Below are 20,058 nucleotides of genomic sequence, written 5' to 3' on the forward strand. Positions count from 1 at the left end.
TGGCAGATAAGGGAACTATTTGTGACACATTTTTTTTCCTATGAGCTTTCAGGCTTCTAGTAATACTTGTATAGGCCTATAGCTTGAAAACGCCTGTCTCTGCTTATCGACAAACTTGCTCCCATACCTACTACATTCACTATGATTTCTAAACATTATGAGCCTTCATTGCAAGCTAGGCGGGTAACTGACATACGTTCTCTCACATGTTTCTTTTTCCTTTTTTTTTTTTTAATGGAGCATGGAAGTGACATTTAACATGACTCGAAACCCTGCTTCATCTGTGAAGCTGTCCACAAGGAGTCACCATGCAAAATATTTTCGCCCTGCGGCGTATTACCACTGTGCAATAAAATTTACAAAAGACAGTCGGAGAAAGCAGTCGCGGACGAGAGACATGAGCCTCGCGTGACGTAGAAACTGCCGAGGGCATTTCTTCTTTGTTTTTTTCTTCTCGGCTCACGCGCCGCTTATATACATGCTTGAGCTGTGCCTTTGGACGTCACTGGTCACGTGCTGGAGCCCGTGATACGTCACGATGTCTTCTGCTTCACAGATGCGCTCTTTGGATGTTGAGGTTTTTTTTTTTTTTAAGGTGTGCGGATCAGAGCCTCGCGCGTGCTCTGTAGGTCACCTGAGCTCATCGTTCTTTCGCAGGAGCTCATTTTATTCGTTGCAGAAGACGTTGCAGCGAAAAACAAAAATATTTTGGGGGGCCACTTCCATGCTCCTTCTTTCCCTTCTTTTTCTTCTTTCCCCTTCTATCACAATTGACTTATTCTTTCTTTGTGTTCTCTCAAAACGCATCACTAACGCTATTTTACCGCAAGAGAAAGCGACTAGCTAACGTTTGCGCCTATCATTAGGAGCGTGCAGTTTTTGTCCTGACAAATTTCCTTTGTTTCTGTTTCTTGTCTTTTTTTTCTTTTCTTTTTTCAGCAAATTCGAGGCGGTTTCATTGGGAGACCAGTTAACGGAATGAGCATTTTTGCTGGGCAAGACGCTCTGTGTGTGTGTCTTTAATTCGATTGCTCATGAAACTTTGATCACAAGTATCACTGTACTGTGTTGCCTTGGGACTGCCACGTTTTCTTTTCGTGTTCCGGTTACTCTCTTGCGTGTGCCGTGTTTTCGCTGTATCAGATGAGAATAGCAAATAAGATTATTTGTCGGCCTCCCTTACATGTTGCCAAAAAAAGAAGCGCCGGGGAAGTATAAGGAAAGAAAACGAGATTGCGTTTCAATTACCGGAATGAGCGGACGAAAGGTCAGCACGTAAACGTTCTTTGATGTATATATAATGACCCCGCTGCGCTCTTCTTCTTCTTCTTCTTCGTATAGGATGGCGAACTTTGATGCCTAAAGTGGCTCGCTATGGCTTTCTTCGTCTTCTTTCGTCTCGCTATATGGCTTACGAACGTTGGTCGCGTGTTCGAATGCAAAGTGTGTTCTGCATCAACGTGCATCAGTTGCGCATCTGCAAGTACAGCTGTTTGTCCGGCTGCACTCTGCTGTTTTGTCGTTCTCGTCATTAGGCCACTTAGTGCACAGCTGTTCCCTGGCGTAACAAGCCATGAGCATTTTGCAACTACTACAAGAAATGGCAATAAAGAAACAGCTTTGATTTAGTTGTTTCAAGTAATTTTTTTACCAGTTGCTCAGACATGCACTATAACGCTTAGATCACGCAATTCGCAGACAACATAGAAATGTGACAAACTCGCCAAAATCGTTATCTAAGGGTTTACAAAGCTGTCTTTCGTCGTTGCTGGGATAGGGTAAGAGTGGAATACTTTGCAGAATGCATCTTAATGTTTGGGGTGGGGGGGCTGCGTAGGTCTGCAGTAGAAATTGATAAGCACAGCAGAAAGAAAAAAAGGGCGGGCTCAGTGGTGTCCTATCAGTATTGTTTTACATGAAAACGTCACCATCTCCGATTCTTTTGCTCCTGATGTGGGATTTTAGCGAGAGAAATACGAGTCTTTATTCGTTTATTCATTTCATTGATTAGCCATCTATTAATACCAAGAACATTTAAGCCGGCGCGGGCCACCTCCCATCGCCCCTGCCCCTGGGGTTCTATGGCGGGCTCTAGCCCCTCCACGGTGTTGAGCCCCCCTCCTGGATGCACCCCATCGTCTTTGTAGGTCACTTCCACACTCGCACAAGTCGACGTTACCCTCGCTGCGACATCGCTCAAGGTCCAGATGGAACATTTGCAAGGGCTTTCCAACGGCACCTCGATCGGCGTCCTCGCTTCACGCGTTCGCGAGATGGACTGCCCGCAAGGTACGCGTACCCCTATATTTCCGTCTCTCTCGGCCGCGCCCACCACACCCGGAGATTGCGTCAGCCGCCGCAATAATCTTGGTAGCTAGAATCTTACAATCTGGATTTAGTCGGTTGGTTGCTATCGGTTTATTACTCACCGAGTTATCGCGTCATGAAATTCGGCATAATTTCGTTGCAACGCTTTGTGAAGTAATTATAAAATGCGTTGAGGGAAAAACAGACGTTGCTTGGCACACGCGTTGAACGACACTCGGGTTCGACACCTGCCCGTCTCACAAGTCCGTCTGCTAGCTAGATATTAGCTATAAAAAAGCCTAACCTACCTATCATTAAACCACAGGTACAAACTGATCTAAAAAATCGTTATTCAAAGTTTCAGTTTATAGTCAATATATTTCAAAGTAGTTCGCCGTGAAAAGTTGGACTGCTTGGCAATCGTACCGCTAGATGCGCATTCTATTTCACATCTATAAATCAAAGAAAAAGCCATCAATCATGGCTGTCCAAGAGACGCTTAATATAAGGATCTAGACCACGCTCCACGCGGAAGTTCCCGAGGCACCGATCCGTCGTGTAGCGCAGCGAACCAAAACAACAGTTTAAGCTATCCTGCCGTAAATGAAAACAGTCAGCGTTCTGCAGTGCACGCTAACTGAATTTATTTCTTCAACATAGCTCCAGCTGTTTTCTTCAGCCTTTACTCTGATGAGCACGAAACATTTCTTCGAGAACTCTCCCACGAACAGCTTCGAGACGAGCTCGAATTTGCTGCCCTATATCTAACACTGTCTACGCATTTCCCGCGTGGGCATTGCTAACGAGAAATATACTGCGTTTTCCCTTCTTGCCCATCTTCTTTCTTTCCTTCTTTCTCTTCTTCTTTTTCGTATATGCTTCAGCTCTACGTGAGATAAGGCTCATATGCTCATTCTGCAAGAAGCCGTATATTAACCGAGATCACGAAGGGGAAAAAAAAAAAAAAGAACGAAAGGAAGAAAAGAACAGATGCGACACTAATTGCTCGAAATGCTGAGTCTTTCCCGATGCGGAAAGGCTGTTTGGATGAATTCGAGAAACAACGCAAGATAGGGTGCACGATGGTACCGCACGTGTATGACAGAGAGAGAGTGTGTGTAAGGTTGAGAAGGAGAGGAGAAATTCATATATCTTTCTTCTTTTTCTGCCTCTTCATATTTCGATTATGCAAAGTATGCATTCTGTTGTGCCTGTTATGCAAGAATAGTGCAGCGTTGGCGGCAGACAGGCACGTCGAAAAAAGAGATAAAGAATGCTGAGCATCGCAAAAAATGCGAAGCTTGACAACCAAATAAACAATGGCGGCGGAGGCATCGCATGCGAAATATCGGAGTGCTTAGAGTGTGTAATGTGTAATAAATTGGTTCGTGAACAGCAGGATTCTTTTTTATTTTTGTATTTTTTTTTGTCACTGTATATGAGTTTCTACGCAGGTCATGCGTAACATTTGTTACTTGCTTGAGGGAATAGTTTTTTTTTTAATCTTTCGATTGAATTTGAAAGCATGTTAAGTGACACTAAACGGGCATATAATGTGCACTCTTTTTAATGCGCTGTGATATGCTGCAGACGGTGAAAGCTTTCTAAAAATTATTTGCGCTAAAGAACGTAGAATAGATGGTAGAGGAAAGCATCAAACACACAGCGCGCTTATACATTAATTTATTGCAGTTCCGGAAAGTTAAGTAAATCCGGGATCACTTCAAACCCGTAAGTTGGTGATGGTGATGTGATAAAGAAATAAATTGGGACGTGAGTCGCGCGAGTTCAAGTTAGGGAGTTCAGGCACTACCAGAAGTCCACAATGTCCATTTCACATAGCGCACTACATTCCCAGCGCTGTATTGCTCCGCGCACAGGAAAGGGTATCTGGCAGTGCTGTTTCCATAGAACCACGTGCGTTCTGGCGATATCACCGCTGTGTTAGCGTAAGCGGTTCAATCCGGGCGCCACAGGCTATCACAACGGGGTCCCCTCATTGGCGAGGAGTACGAAACGTCACTGAGTTTCATCATCTGGAATGCGGCGTTGAGACACATGGAACTTGGTGACGTAGCCCAGTGACGTAGCGAAGGAAGGAGGGGTTTTTTGAGTAGCATTGTCTTTCGGTAAATGCGCTCGCGCGAAAGCAACTTCATATTTGGATATTGGGACCTTGGCTCTTTTATTGAGCATGATAACTGGAAAATGTTCAGCGAGTTGATTAGCCCCCCCATTCTAGTTATGTCTCAAGATGTCGTCGGTTTCTAAGAGAGGTGCGCTTTCGTAACACTGGACTAATGTCGTTTCTCGTGGTTGCAGTAGTAATGTCGTGATAGGAGCTCGCAGAACCATCCTGTGGTTAGTATGGCAGGAGTTAGAGGTTTTCAAACGTTAACTTCAATGCCAGATTGAATCTGCTATGGATGACAAAACCATAAACTAGATGGACGGTTGCATATAAAAAAATATGAAGGCTGTGGCCACAGAAAAGTGAATCTGTCTACTCCATGACACTTGAAGTTATAGGTTTCTACTAAAATATGACGAGGCAAAAAAAAGAAAAAAGAAAACCTCGAGGAAAAGTGACACTACAGTCACTCGTGGCGAGACCGCGCCACCCCGTGCGCGCTTATGTAGCCTGCCCCATGTAGAGTTGGGCCAACTTCTCCATGTTTTTTTCTCTATCCTTTTTCTAAAAACCAGACCAGCTGTCGCACGGGTGTGCGATGCTACAAAGCGGCGGAATCAGAGACCATCACTTTGAAGAATACCAGCGGCATGGCCGTGTAGGTTAAGGCGGTGCCGCTCGTTGTTGGTAGCCAAGGTCGTGCTTAAGACTCGGAGGTGGTGCGGTCGAATCCTCCTACCACCGGCTGTGTTGTTCGAGGTTCTCCCTGCGTTTTCCGAAGACTTTTCAGACGAATGTCGGCACAGTTCCCCATGAAGTCAGCCCAGGACGCGTACTAATCTCCCCTGTCCCCCACTCCTTCCTGCTGTCCTCTCTCCATCTGTCCACATCTGTACGCCGCTCATAGCCACAGTTGCTTCGCGGCGCCATTAAAAAAAAACTACTAAATGCTACTGTGACATTATACTTGGAACGACCTCAAATATAATGAACGACCGAGGCACAGTGGAAACTGGAGTGGAAGCCAGTCTGACAGCAAGCATGCGGATAAATACGCGTCATAGGCTGTCGTGGGACACACATAAAAAAAAAAAAAAAGGAACGATGAGACCACGCCATCACGTTCGGATTACACGCGAGTCATGGCAACATGTATAGTAGAGACGTCAACTGTATCACCATTATGCTGATGACTATATCTGACTCTGTCTGTGACCGTGATGTGCGTGGCCGAAACCTGATAGCCTTGGGCGACATTGCATGACACGCGATTCGTTCCACTTGCGCGGGGTAACTGATTGCTTCCGAGAGCGTGCGTTGAGTGAGTAGAGTATGTGAACGTTAGCTGTGTCGATGCGGCATGTTGACGCTTGTATATTTCGCTTTCCTCGATGCGCGGAAAGAGTAACCCCGAAATGTCGATCTGCCTATGGAAGTGAAATTGAAGTTGGATCTCAGTTGTCTCGCGACGTAAACCCCCAATTATTAATTAAAATTGAAGTTGTTTCGCTGCCTCAGGTTGTGAGTCAGTAGGCGTTCAAAGTAGTGTTGCTGTACCGATTGTTGCAGCTGTAGAAAAGTAGCTGCGTTGACCTTAAAGGGGCACTAAAATGCGAAAAACAAGTTCACTTCAAATTACATTACGCGCTATATTATTATCGTACTTGTTATCACGATTCAAAATGTTGATTCCGTTATGAAGCCAAAGGTAAAAAATCTACCGGACCCTATCTTGCTTCGGCGCTAAGCAGTGAACGTCCTTTCAGCTCGTGCATCGGTGTTTTTTTAGTCCATGCTGCGCGTGCACGCGCGTGCGACGCCATGGAGCAGTCCCTGTGAATAGCGTGCATTGCGAAGCGGACTGGTGTCGTTGCCCGAAGGACGTGAAGACAAATGTTGTCAGTGGAACATTCGTGAGAACTGTTGTGGGCTACAATTCAGTTAATCGATATTGAAAAATGTAACAGTGCGCACCATGCCGTGCATATACGGCGCATTACGGTCGGTCTATGGTTCGGAATCCCGAGCCGTTTTTACAATCCCGGGATTTCGGGATTTCGCAGGATGTCGCATAGGACTGTATTCACTTGCACAACCATGCTACCACAAAGTGCGATATAGTTCGCGTCTTCTGTCATCCCCACGGAACATTCTAGTGAGAGAAAAAAAAAAAGCGCTAAAAACTGCTCACGGGGCAAAACCTGCGTATTACATTGAGCATTCACACCGTGTCGGAATGTCGACTTTGCAATGGAATGCGTCTGTTCTTGTCGTCTGCTATGGAACATCTTCTGGCTGCGCCCCAGTATATTTACCGCAGCTAGTAGTGCGCGAGAAGATACATACTTATGACGTACAGCAATTCTACTTACGCAGCTGCTAAAATCAATGACTTATTTCGCTTCATCCGCCGGATTATTCTAGGGAATGTCGCTTGTGTGAATACATCGAGTGGTGCGTTTTGGTCTTCTTGCGTTTTATTCATCCACAGTGACTGTTGTGTTTTATTCTGCTAGCCGAGTCTATAGTTTTCTGAAAAGACTGTCTCCATTTTCTCTCTTTACTTTCAAATATATATATATATATATATATAGATAGGGGAGAAAAGACACCAGAGACTGAAGTAGGGAGTAGGGGAAGTTATTTATTAAACTGGCATTTAAACTAAGGGTCTGGTGAAGTCTACGTTTCGGCGGAAGCTCCGCCTTCTTCGGGACTGAGACGAAAATCTATGTACAAGGTCTTTTAAAAGATTACAAAAGTGTCGTCACAGTTGGTACAATTCCACTGCGAGGCAGTCGTCAGTGAGTCATGTTCTGGAAGATTCCGGAAGGTTCCTGGGTCATCGGCCGGGGAGATTACGTGTCAGAGTCTTGAGTCGCGCTCGTTGAAAACCTGTTGTCCGGGGTGTTCTTAGAGTCATTGTGTCCAACTGTAAAGAAAAGAAGAAAAGAGGCAGCGGGCACTCCGAGGACATACAGAAAAAAAGTTATCCGGGTATGCTTCTTACAGTTGATAGCACTCCTTTATCCTCATTTATTAGAGATTGGAATTTGTAGATCAAGTACGATTCGCGTTGCTCTCTGCAGCGATCGGATGTGAAATTTGACTCTAAAATAAAAAGTGCGACGTTATTAATGGAATGACCGGGTCGACTAAAATGGCGAGAAACCGGGAGGCTACCTTTTTTCGAAACATCTGATCGGTGGTTATTGAATCGAATCCTGAATGAATTTTTACTTTGACCTACATATTGCGCGGAGCATGTTGTACATTGAATGATATAAATAATGTTACTGGAGTTACAGTCAAAGTCGCCATTGATTTTAAGGGAGAAGTCGGAGTTTGTACTCTTGACCGCTGCCGTGCTTTGCATTGATTTGCATATTTGGCATCTTTTACCATTGCATGGATGGCATCCCGCCGTAGGTGTTAATGGTTTGGGAACTTTGGAGTTGACTAGTCTATCTTGGAGGTTGCGGGCACGTCTGTATGTAACTCGTGGCTTCTCGGCAAATATTTGTCGTGTCCGTTCAGATTGCAGAAGGATGCTATGGTGGCGCTGGAGGATACTGTTAATATTACCCGCGCCTGCACCAAAGGTAAGAACAAGGTTTACGCGGTCGCCCTTGGGTTCGTCGTTGCGTTTACCGAATAAGTTCCTCCGGTCTGTTTGTCGTGCTTTGGACAGGGCGTCTCTTACTAGACTGGGTGGAAAATTACGATTAACGAAGGTCTGCTCTAATTCCGCGAGGTTTTTGTTTAGAACATCGTCGTCCGAGCAGATCCTCCTGTATCGGAGTGCCTGGCTATAAGGAATGGCGAGTTTAGTATGGCGCGGGTGGCAACTGTTAAAGGAAAGGTACTGCTGAGCATCAGTTGGCTTTCGGTACAGGTCAGTGGAAAACCCCTTCTCGGTTAAGGTTACTTTTACATCTAGGAAATTAACAGTCGTTGCCGAGAAGGAGTGGGTGAACTTCATGGCGGGGTGTACCAGGTTGAAATCGCGAATAAATCCTGTGAGATCTTCTTCGGAGTGTGGCCAAACCATGAATATGTCGTCCAAGAAGCGTTTGTATAGACTAGGTTTTTTGTCGCGCACGGCTAGAAATTTTTCCTCTAGTGCACCCATGAAAATATTTGCGTACGTTGGTGCCATCTTGGTTCCCATAGCTGTGCCATTTATTTGTAGATAGTGGCGGCCGTCAAATTCGAAGTTATTATTTTTGAGGATCAAGTTGAGTAGAGTTGGTAATACAGATGGGTCAACCGCGCGATCGGAATACTTCAGATACGCCGCCTTCGCTGCTAGCACGCCATCCTCATGTGGGATGTTAGTGTAAAGGGAGGTAACGTCTAGCGTTACAAGCAGGCTTGCATTGGGTGGTTCACATTTGCTAAGTATTTCGAGGAAATGGTTGGTGTCCTTAATATATGAGGGTAATCGGGGAGGTATATCTTTAAGGAGGTGGTCAACGAAGCTAGAAATTTTCTCCGTGGCGGTGCCGATTGAGGAAACTATAGGTCGCCCTGGGTTTCCTGGTTTATGGATTTTCGGTAACATGTAGAACCTGCCTGATTTAGGGTTTTGGGGGGCTAGAAATTCATATAGGCAGGAGTCGATTATTTCACGCGCTTTTAGGGATTTTAGGGTTTTGGTGATTTCGGCAGCTATCTTATCTGTTGGATCACTGTCAAGCGGCTCATAGAACGTGTTACAGCCCAGTTGTCGGAACCCCTCGTTAAGGTAGTCCTGTTTGTCCATCACTACGATTGCCCCTCCCTTGTCTGCCCTTTTGATAATGATATCGCCACAGTTCTGTAAGTCGGAGAGGCTGCGCTGCTCAGCTGCTGTTAAATTTGGTTTAGTTTTGCGGTTAGATGGATTGTTGTATGCGTCAAGTACATCCCTTTGAACAGCCTTGATGTACATATCCAGGGCTTTGTCGCGGTTGGCATCGGGTGTGAAATCAGAAGTTGGTTTAAAGGGATTCGGATTGGAGTTAGGTTTGTCGAAAAAATATTCTTTTAGGCGCATACGTCTTGCGAAATTGTCCAAATCAAGATGGAGTTGATATTCATTTAGTTTAGCGTTGTTGGGGCAGAATGACAGACCCCGATTCAGAAGTGAGAATTCTGAGTCGGTGAGGGTGCGGGATGACAAGTTCACAACGTTTTGTGATACAGTTACACGTTGTTGGACGGAAGAGGCCGCACCGTCCAATTCACCATCATGATCACGTTGAAGTTGGGGCAGTAATAATTGAGTAGAGGTGACCGGGTGTTTATTTACCGAGATACTTTCTGGAGGCGTTTCATTATTATCAGCTAAAATAGGTGAGCATACTCCGTCCCTGGCAAGCTTTTTGTGTTTAGTTCTCGATACGAGCTGTTCACGGGACCTGCAAAATTTTGACAATTCTTCTTGATGGGCGTCGGATAATGTCGTCGTATCGTGGATGATTTTCGCTTCTCGAGAAAGTTCGTTAATAGAGTCATCGCAATGAGAGATTAGTACATCTATTAGCGCAGTAGAGGCATTTTGAACGATGTTATTCCACTGACGGGAAAGTCTATCATCGAGGGGGAATGTCGGGTTCACTTTAATGGTCAACCCTCTAGGAGTTTTTTCTTGCTCTTTGTAAAGTTTGAGTGCGGCGCGGTGAGAATTGTATCGTATTTTCTTATCGCATACTTGACGGAGCCTAAAGAACGCTTCAGTCTCGGGAGTTACGTCGCTATTTCGTTGGGAAAATTTACGCTCACCGGCGGTTAGTCAGTCGTGCTTCGATGTGGTGCTGCGGCCTCCTCGTCGCTGCCGTTGTTGAAGGAGGGAGTCTGCTTCCTGTGGTGTAGGCCACACCGGATCCGGCACTCCAGGGTTGTCCTGTCGTCGTCGTGGCAGTCGTCGGAGGAGCCGTAGGACGAGGTCCTGAAGATGAGCGCTGATCTGTCGGACGCCCTCGAAGTTGGGGTGGAGGCCGCGGACGGCCTCCACCCCAACTTCGAGGGCGTCCGACAGATCAGCGCTCATCTTCAGGACCTCGTCCTACGGCTCCTCCGACGACTGCCACGACGACGACAGGACAACCCTGGAGTGCCGGATCCGGTGTGGCCTACACCACAGGAAGCAGACTCCCTCCTTCAACAACGGCAGCGACGAGGAGGCCGCAGCACCACATCGAAGCACGACTAACTAACCGCCGGTGAGCGTAAATTTTCCCAACGAAATAGCGACGTAACTCCCGAGACTGAAGCGTTCTTTAGGCTCCGTCAAGTATGCGATAAGAAAATACGATACAATTCTCACCGCGCCGCACTCAAACTTTACAAAGAGCAAGAAAAAACTCCTAGAGGGTTGACCATTAAAGTGAACCCGACATTCCCCCTCGATGATAGACTTTCCCGTCAGTGGAATAACATCGTTCAAAATGCCTCTACTGCGCTAATAGATGTACTAATCTCTCATTGCGATGACTCTATTAACGAACTTTCTCGAGAAGCGAAAATCATCCACGATACGACGACATTATCCGACGCCCATCAAGAAGAATTGTCAAAATTTTGCAGGTCCCGTGAACAGCTCGTATCGAGAACTAAACACAAAAAGCTTGCCAGGGACGGAGTATGCTCACCTATTTTAGCTGATAATAATGAAACGCCTCCAGAAAGTATCTCGGTAAATAAACACCCGGTCACCTCTACTCAATTATTACTGCCCCAACTTCAACGTGATCATGATGGTGAATTGGACGGTGCGGCCTCTTCCGTCCAACAACGTGTAACTGTATCACAAAACGTTGTGAACTTGTCATCCCGCACCCTCACCGACTCAGAATTCTCACTTCTGAATCGGGGTCTGTCATTCTGCCCCAACAACGCTAAACTAAATGAATATCAACTCCATCTTGATTTGGACAATTTCGCAAGACGTATGCGCCTAAAAGAATATTTTTTCGACAAACCTAACTCCAATCCGAATCCCTTTAAACCAACTTCTGATTTCACACCCGATGCCAACCGCGACAAAGCCCTGGATATGTACATCAAGGCTGTTCAAAGGGATGTACTTGACGCATACAACAATCCATCTAACCGCAAAACTAAACCAAATTTAACAGCAGCTGAGCAGCGCAGCCTCTCCGACTTACAGAACTGTGGCGATATCATTATCAAAAGGGCAGACAAGGGAGGGGCAATCGTAGTGATGGACAAACAGGACTACCTTAACGAGGGGTTCCGACAACTGGGCTGTAACACGTTCTATGAGCCGCTTGACAGTGATCCAACAGATAAGATAGCTGCCGAAATCACCAAAACCCTAAAATCCCTAAAAGCGCGTGAAATAATCGACTCCTGCCTATATGAATTTCTAGCCCCCCAAAACCCTAAACCAGGCAGGTTCTACATGTTACCGAAAATCCATAAACCAGGAAACCCAGGGCGACCTATAGTTTCCTCAATCGGCACCGCCACGGAGAAAATTTCTAGCTTCGTTGACCACCTCCTTAAAGATATACCTCCCCGATTACCCTCATATATTAAGGACACCAACCATTTCCTCGAAATACTTAGCAAATGTGAACCACCCAATGCAAGCCTGCTTGTAACGCTAGACGTTACCTCCCTTTACACTAACATCCCACATGAGGATGGCGTGCTAGCAGCGAAGGCGGCGTATCTGAAGTATTCCGATCGCGCGGTTGACCCATCTGTATTACCAACTCTACTCAACTTGATCCTCAAAAATAATAACTTCGAATTTGACGGCCGCCACTATCTACAAATAAATGGCACAGCTATGGGAACCAAGATGGCACCAACGTACGCAAATATTTTCATGGGTGCACTAGAGGAAAAATTTCTAGCCGTGCGCGACAAAAAACCTAGTCTATACAAACGCTTCTTGGACGACATATTCATGGTTTGGCCACACTCCGAAGAAGATCTCACAGGATTTATTCGCGATTTCAACCTGGTACACCCCGCCATGAAGTTCACCCACTCCTTCTCGGCAACGACTGTTAATTTCCTAGATGTAAAAGTAACCTTAACCGAGAAGGGGTTTTCCACTGACCTGTACCGAAAGCCAACTGATGCTCAGCAGTACCTTTCCTTTAACAGTTGCCACCCGCGCCATACTAAACTCGCCATTCCTTATAGCCAGGCACTCCGATACAGGAGGATCTGCTCGGACGACGATGTTCTAAACAAAAACCTCGCGGAATTAGAGCAGACCTTCGTTAATCGTAATTTTCCACCCAGTCTAGTAAGAGACGCCCTGTCCAAAGCACGACAAACAGACCGAAGGAACTTATTCGGTAAACGCAACGACGAACCCAAGGGCGACCGCGTAAACCTTGTTCTTACCTTTGGTGCAGGCGCGGGTAATATTAACAGTATCCTCCACCGCCACCATAGCATCCTTCTGCAATCTGAACGGACACGACAAATATTTGCCGAGAAGCCACGAGTTACATACAGACGTGCCCGCAACCTCCAAGATAGACTAGTCAACTCCAAAGTTCCCAAACCATTAACACCTACGGCGGGATGCCATCCATGCAATGGTAAAAGATGCCAAATATGCAAATCAATGCAAAGCACGGCAGCGGTCAAGAGTACAAACTCCGACTTCTCCCTTAAAATCAATGGCGACTTTGACTGTAACTCCAGTAACATTATTTATATCATTCAATGTACAACATGCTCCGCGCAATATGTAGGTCAAAGTAAAAATTCATTCAGGATTCGATTCAATAACCACCGATCAGATGTTTCGAAAAAAGGTAGCCTCCCGGTTTCTCGCCATTTTAGTCGACCCGGTCATTCCATTAATAACGTCGCACTTTTTATTTTAGAGTCAAATTTCACATCCGATCGCTGCAGAGAGCAACGCGAATCGTACTTGATCTACAAATTCCAATCTCTAATAAATGAGGATAAAGGAGTGCTATCAACTGTAAGAAGCATACCCGGATAACTTTTTTTCTGTATGTCCTCGGAGTGCCCGCTGCCTCTTTTCTTCTTTTCTTTACAGTTGGACACAATGACTCTAAGAACACCCCGGACAACAGGTTTTCAACGAGCGCGACTCAAGACTCTGACACGTAATCTCCCCGGCCGATGACCCAGGAACCTTCCGGAATCTTCCAGAACATGACTCACTGACGACTGCCTCGCAGTGGAATTGTACCAACTGTGACGACACTTTTGTAATCTTTTAAAAGACCTTGTACATAGATTTTCGTCTCAGTCCCGAAGAAGGCGGAGCTTCCGCCGAAACGTAGACTTCCCCAGACCCTTAGTTTAAATGCCAGTTTAATAAATAACTTCCCCTACTCCCTACTTCAGTCTCTGGTGTCTTTTCTCCCCTATCTATATTCAACATCCTGGTTGTTCGAACCTAAATTTTGTAGCGTATATATATATATATATATAAGTGAAATAATAACACTTGGACTACAGATTACAGGAACGTTAACAAAAACTAATTTATTTAATGGGCAATTTAACACATAGATTAAAAAAAGAATGGTCGACGTTTCGACAGTGGCACTGTCTTCGTCAGGACAAAAGGTCCTGACCCTTGTCCTGACGAAGACAGTGCCACTGTCGAAACGTCGACCATTCTTTTTTTAATCTATGTGTTAAATTGCCCATTAAATAAATTAGTTTTTGTTAACGTTCCTGTAATCTGTAGTCCAAGTCTTATTATTTCACTTTTATTCAACTTCGTAGCCGTCTGATATATTAACCTATTTGTTCTATATATATATATATATATATATATATATATATATGAATGTATAACTGAGTACAGATGGACGCGAAAACAAATAGACTACAAGTAATGAAGAGACTTGGGAGGCCGTATAAGGGTTAAAAACACTTGCTACTTTTATTACATTAATAATTAAAGGGGCGCTAGGAATAAATTTACAGTTAGGGGTCGACGTTTCGGCAGTCAGCGCTGCCGAAACGTTGAACCTGTTGAAGGCAGCGCTGACTGCCGAAACGTCGACCCCTAACTGTAAATTTATTCCTAGCGCCCCTTTAATTATTAATGTAATAAAAGTAGCAAGTGTTTTTAACCCTTATACGGCCTCCCAAGTCTCTTCATTACTTGTAGTCTATATATGTATATATATATATATATATATATACGTATTCGTGCGGATCAAAAGAACAAAAAGAGAGTTCCTGCAGAGAGAAAGAGAGAGATTGTGCAATATTTCTTGTTGTAGGATTAGAAGACTCCTTCTGATTTCATGGGAGTTTTATGCTATTTCGGGGCTGTTCTCCACCATGGCTTGCGTAGTTCACATGAGTCAGCAGCTAACGCCCTTGTAATGTGTCGTGGACGATAAGGTTGGCTAGGTTTCGGAGTGCAAATGATATTGGACACCGGTTGGCAAAGTCGGTTGGACACCGTTCTTTCCCTTTCACTCGTACCACCGAATATTTGTTGTCAGAAAAGCCGAAATTTGTCCCGAAATCCCGGGATTTGGCCTTGCGAAATCCCGGGATTTCGGGGTCCCGGGATCTCGGGCTCCGAACCCTAGGTCGGACCCGCTCCAAATTCACATGGCCACGATAGGTATCCGCGAGCTTCTCTTGCTGTCCCATTGGATGCAATATATATATATATATATATATATAGCCAATATCGCAAATAATATATCGCCAATATTTTCCTCCCGGGGATCCCATTCGTTGCTGTCAAAGACGGCCCTGTTTTCATCGCGTTCTTCTTCTAACCGGTAGCGTTGTGTGAGCTAATTTTGTTTGAATTGCACGAATTGAAACACGCACTTTCATTTGAGAGCAAGTTGTTTTTGCATTTTAGTGACCCTTTAAAGGGTTTGGAACACTTTCATAGATGTGGTTCATCACATCATGAATGCGTCGTACTGCACGCCACAATAGTTAAGAAAGAAAAAAAGAGTTATTCTTCAACGTGCCTTACTTAGCGAGATACAAGCGCTCGAACACATTCCCGAGAAAAGGGCCGACGTCAGAGAGCTCAGAGTTGCGTCCATTCCTATTGGCAGCCGTGAGCACGTGACTTCTCGTGCGCTGTGACGTCAGAGCGGCATTCGCAGTGCCCATTTTCTCCGGTTCCATCACCCTTTTCGCTGTGAAACTTTCGATGCAGGTTCACATCGGTGCAAAGAACCTTCTTTTAAGTTTTTTTTTTTTTTTGGTAAGGTGGGATGACTTGTCTCAGTCCCTTTAATGCATGCGACATATGATAATAAAAAGTACACCTTGTGTGGAGGAATTGCCAGGGTAACTATCTTGATGAACGATACCAAAGACGCCGATCTTGTCAGTTATTGTGCTCAGAGGGAGGTAAGTCAACGTACCTACGTAAATCAACACGTAACATCCTTAAAGAGAAATCGTACAGACAAGTTCAGAAGCAACACACGTCTAACATAAATAATACTGATATTACCGAGCATATAACAACAAATATGGAACCGGTAAGCTGCTTACAAGATATCGACCCGCAGCCCGCGCGAACACTGCAACCCGCGGCTCAGGTGTAAAGTGATGTTCGGTTGTGGGACAGCATTAGATATAATTATCGGCGGCTCATATTAACACGTGAAAAAGCACCGCCAATCCAGCTTAACAAAAAAAAAAAAAGAATGCATCCTGCCTGCAATGCGCTTCTGGGCACATCCATCTTCTCAGTTTCAGCGTATGAAAGAATATCGATACAATAAAACGTAATTAGTCCAATTGCTGAATGACTAACGAAAAACGCTTCGAGCAATCATTAACAATTCACTTCATCAAACGTCGACCTCGTTAAGTCTCGATTTGGAAAAAGGCGCGCGACATGTTGTGGCTGCTTTCCATTCCGTTTCGTTTGCTAGAAACACATATCCCTGCGGTTGAACTGGAAACGGGCATGCTCGCAAGCCTTTTGGGGGCGGCATCGATCTTTGTGGTCCTGTTTATACCGTATCGATTGTTTCAGCCTCAAACGTGTTCAACAGCATCGGCGTTAATTCGTCGCGTGAGCGGAGGTTCTGAGGAGGGTCCTTCCATCGGTTTCTAGTTAAGATATTTTCCACCGATATTGACTCTTCGTGTCGGAACGCGGCATCTGTGTCGAGCCCTGATTTTGATCGATGCGGATAGGACTTTCTCTGTAACAGACTGGCATTGTTCCCATGAGTAGAACTGTACTTGGTTGAAACATTCGCTGTTAAATGGCGTGTCATCCACTCCTCTCTCCCCTCCCCTCTCAAATCAATCAGCCAATCAATCTACTTCTTTGTTCTCTCCGTTTGCGAAACTTATAGAGCAGAAGCACGTCTGAAAGATGGTGGGTGCTGATGAAAGGCCCCGCCGTTGTCGGCCTCACAGAGGTGGGCAACGTCACGACTGACGCCCTGGGGGAAGGTGCGTCCTGGGCCGACTTCTAAGGGAACTGTGCCGACATATGTCTGAAAGCGTCTGAGGAAAAGCTTGGAAAAAACCCAGACAGCACCAGCCGGCACCGGAATTCGAACCCGGGTACCTTGCTACAGTTGCTTCGCGGTGCTGACACGCAATCAGAAAAAAAAAAAAATCTTCCTCTGTCCTGCCTCCCTGTGTCGGTGTCCGTACGCTGCTCATAACCGCAACGGCTTTGTATAGCTAACACGGAATTTTTATATATATATAAAAAAAAGTGTGCGTCAAGCTCAGACGTCAGCGGAATGTGAGCTACGGCCATCCCCATTGGTAGTTGTAAGCACGTGACATCTTTCGCGGTGCCTCACTGGTGGAGACTAGCTTGATGTCGGATGAGTTTCGTTGCTCATGGCGCCCTATTTTCTATCGAATCTATTGCTCTCTTTGGAACAAAGATGATCACAAAGGCTTAATGTAGATCGTATGATTTGAAATGGTATCTTTCATTTATCGTACACAAATGTCGGTAGTCGGTTTGTTTGAGGGTTTGTGTAGTCTTTATGCACACATAGAAATAACCGTTCTTCGGGAGTTTTTCATACAGTACAAGAACCTTCCTCTGAACATTCAGTACCTTCGAGAACGAAAGAATGGCTAAGGATTTTCAGGCGTCCTACTTTAGAAGAACATCTTAAAGGTGAAAAATACGGACAAGCCGAATAACTTTAAAAAAGTTATTTATGGAGCGGTTCTTTTTCTCTGTGTACCTTGTGTACCGGCATACCTTTGCAGCATGCCTGTCGTGAATGGTCACCTTGCATGAATATGCCCACGACGCATGATTTCTTCCTGCGGTGAATGCGAGAGATGAAACTTGTGAGATGTTAAGTTGCGCACTGGCTTCACTTACGCTGCTAATAGCCAGCGTTCGTCGCCATTTATAACTTGAAAGCTGGGGTCACCGCTGAACGTCGAGAATGTATAGACAGTCTGTTGTCAGTGTGAAATCATATCCTGTTGCAGCATAGCAAAAACGCACGAGCCTAGTGTGCGGGTCACGTAACCAGGTGGACCTACTTTCGAGGCTTTTCTTGCCCCAAATCTTATTCTTCACAACTTTCTCTTCGATATATTACAATGTGATCTTTCCTCCTGCTTCAGGCAATATTGAATGTGACTAGGAATGCATCCGATACAGGAGCTAAGCGCAACTTTTGAAGTGCTAATTTAAGCCTACGTTAGTAGCGCGGACAGCTGAATCTGATTCATCACTCAGTTCCTCCAAAACCATTACGGGAAGCCCGAAAAGCCAGAGAGAAAGAGGGAAATGAAGAACTAGCGGAGGATCCGTTTTTATGATCTTCTCATAACTGCTAAGTCGATATAAAGCGAGTTTTTGAGAAGAAGCCCGTATTGTACCCGATCTTCTTGCTATTTCTTGAATCACGAACTTTTTTTCAATATGTATTGATTTTTGAAGGAATGTTTGTAAAGCGGTGAACTATAGCAACTGCTGAATAGCGGTGCACTGATAAAGCCAAGTAAAACTCAAATGCAAGAAAGCGGCGGTGTCATGGACTTTTGCATAATGAACACCTGGTGTTTAGTGTACGCTGTTGAATTTGTTTTTCATTTTACTTACTGAAACCTCGTTTGATTTTATAAAAGTATAGCTGAGAGGGGCGAGTGTGAGAGTGAGAGAGAGGATGTGAGGAGAGTGAGTGCGTGTTAAGCGCTTCCTCTCGTGTATTGTACTGAATGTACTGCCAGCGTGATGTATACTGGTGAGCACATATCGGCCGGCAATAACTCAAGGGTACATGCGAATCCCGCTTCTCATCACTACAGCCTTATAGGTGCACACTCTAAGAAAAAAAGGAGTACTTTTACTCCTTTTGGGGAGTAATTGCATTGCCACAAAAAATAGTCCCTTTCGGGAGTAAATGCACGGGAGCAAATGAATGTCACAGAGTGAAGACCGCATTTCACGCGCTGTTGTAAGAGTCCCAGGTACATAATTCGTGCGCACGCATGAAAATACTTTGAAGCAAACCGTCAACCGTGATAAATCGAGTGATATAAAATCTTGCGCCATATTAGGGCACAATTTGCGAAGAAAGATGCGCAAACTGTTTCTTACTCTGTGTGGCTGGAAAATTGCTACGTTGTCTGAGTTATACAGCCTTATGTCGTTCAAATTGACGAAGGGCACATATTTACGTAGACTTTTGCATTGAGGAGACCATTCGCGAAGTTTAGTGACAATTTGCAGTCCTGGGGAGTATATGTCGGGACTAAATGTTGTGTTAGGGGACCAAAATGGGGAGTAATTGCAGACTAGGGGAGTAGAAGCTGCAATTACTCCCCGTTTTACTCCTTTTTTTCTTAGAGTGTGGAACACCGACAACACGAGAAACCAATTCGCATTTCGAGCCTTACCTTCCCAGAAGTCCAGGCTAATCGTAATTCCGCAACCCTCCCGGCCATATAGAGCCTGACGTTCGATACCGGCTTTGTATTTTATGGCCCATTTGCGTATCGCATCTTTCCTTTTGGGAGCATTTTATCCTGCCTTCGGGAACACGCTCAAGAGCTTAACGCAGAGCACCCAGCTGGCATTTTTGTTTGCATCCGTGGATGCTGCCTTTGTTTACCTTATCACTCTCCCTTCATTCGCATCCAGGCGAGCTCCGTACACTAGATTACGTTCTCGCGCCTGCAGGAAAATAACTTCGGCCGCCTAAAAAGCACCGCCGTGTAATGCATAAGCTACCAGGCTGCACGCATTTTATGGGCGAAAAATCACTTGGATTATACCATTATACCACCTGCAAAAGTGTAGATGCTAATCGTATTAGAGGCTTCCATCTATTTTGCATCTAAAGCAGCAGATAGGCGGTTTATGCGGGCGGCGTTTGTGGCAACAGTTCGTTGCTTGCAATCCCGGCGATAGAAGTTCGGCATGTTAAAAAGCAGTCGTAATACTTCTAATTTGCCAGCAAAATTTCAGTAGAAGAGCTCGGGGCGACGTCTGGTGGGAAATCATTCCCAATTCATTCGTGTGTTGCAAGAAACCTATGCGCCCGAGAACGCCTTTCTGCTCCTGATAACTACGTAGCCGGCATGTGGGAGATTGTTCCACCGTCAGTCTCCTGTAAAGCGTGCTTTCGCTGCAGTTGCGCAGTGCACGCGGGAGAAGCAACCAA

The 20,058-nt window shown here is 45.3% G+C and overlaps 1 protein-coding gene across 1 annotated transcript in view; it reads left to right on the forward strand.

Moving 5' to 3' along the window:
• Nucleotides 1-20,058, forward strand: part of LOC135397605 (histamine H1 receptor-like) — a 198,638-nt gene that overhangs the window by 146,883 nt on the left and 31,697 nt on the right. The gene's annotated exons all lie outside the window — the stretch shown is intronic.

Source organism: Ornithodoros turicata, chromosome 6 (assembly GCF_037126465.1).
Source record: "Ornithodoros turicata isolate Travis chromosome 6, ASM3712646v1, whole genome shotgun sequence".
In the NCBI taxonomy this organism is placed as follows: domain Eukaryota; kingdom Metazoa; phylum Arthropoda; class Arachnida; order Ixodida; family Argasidae; genus Ornithodoros; species Ornithodoros turicata.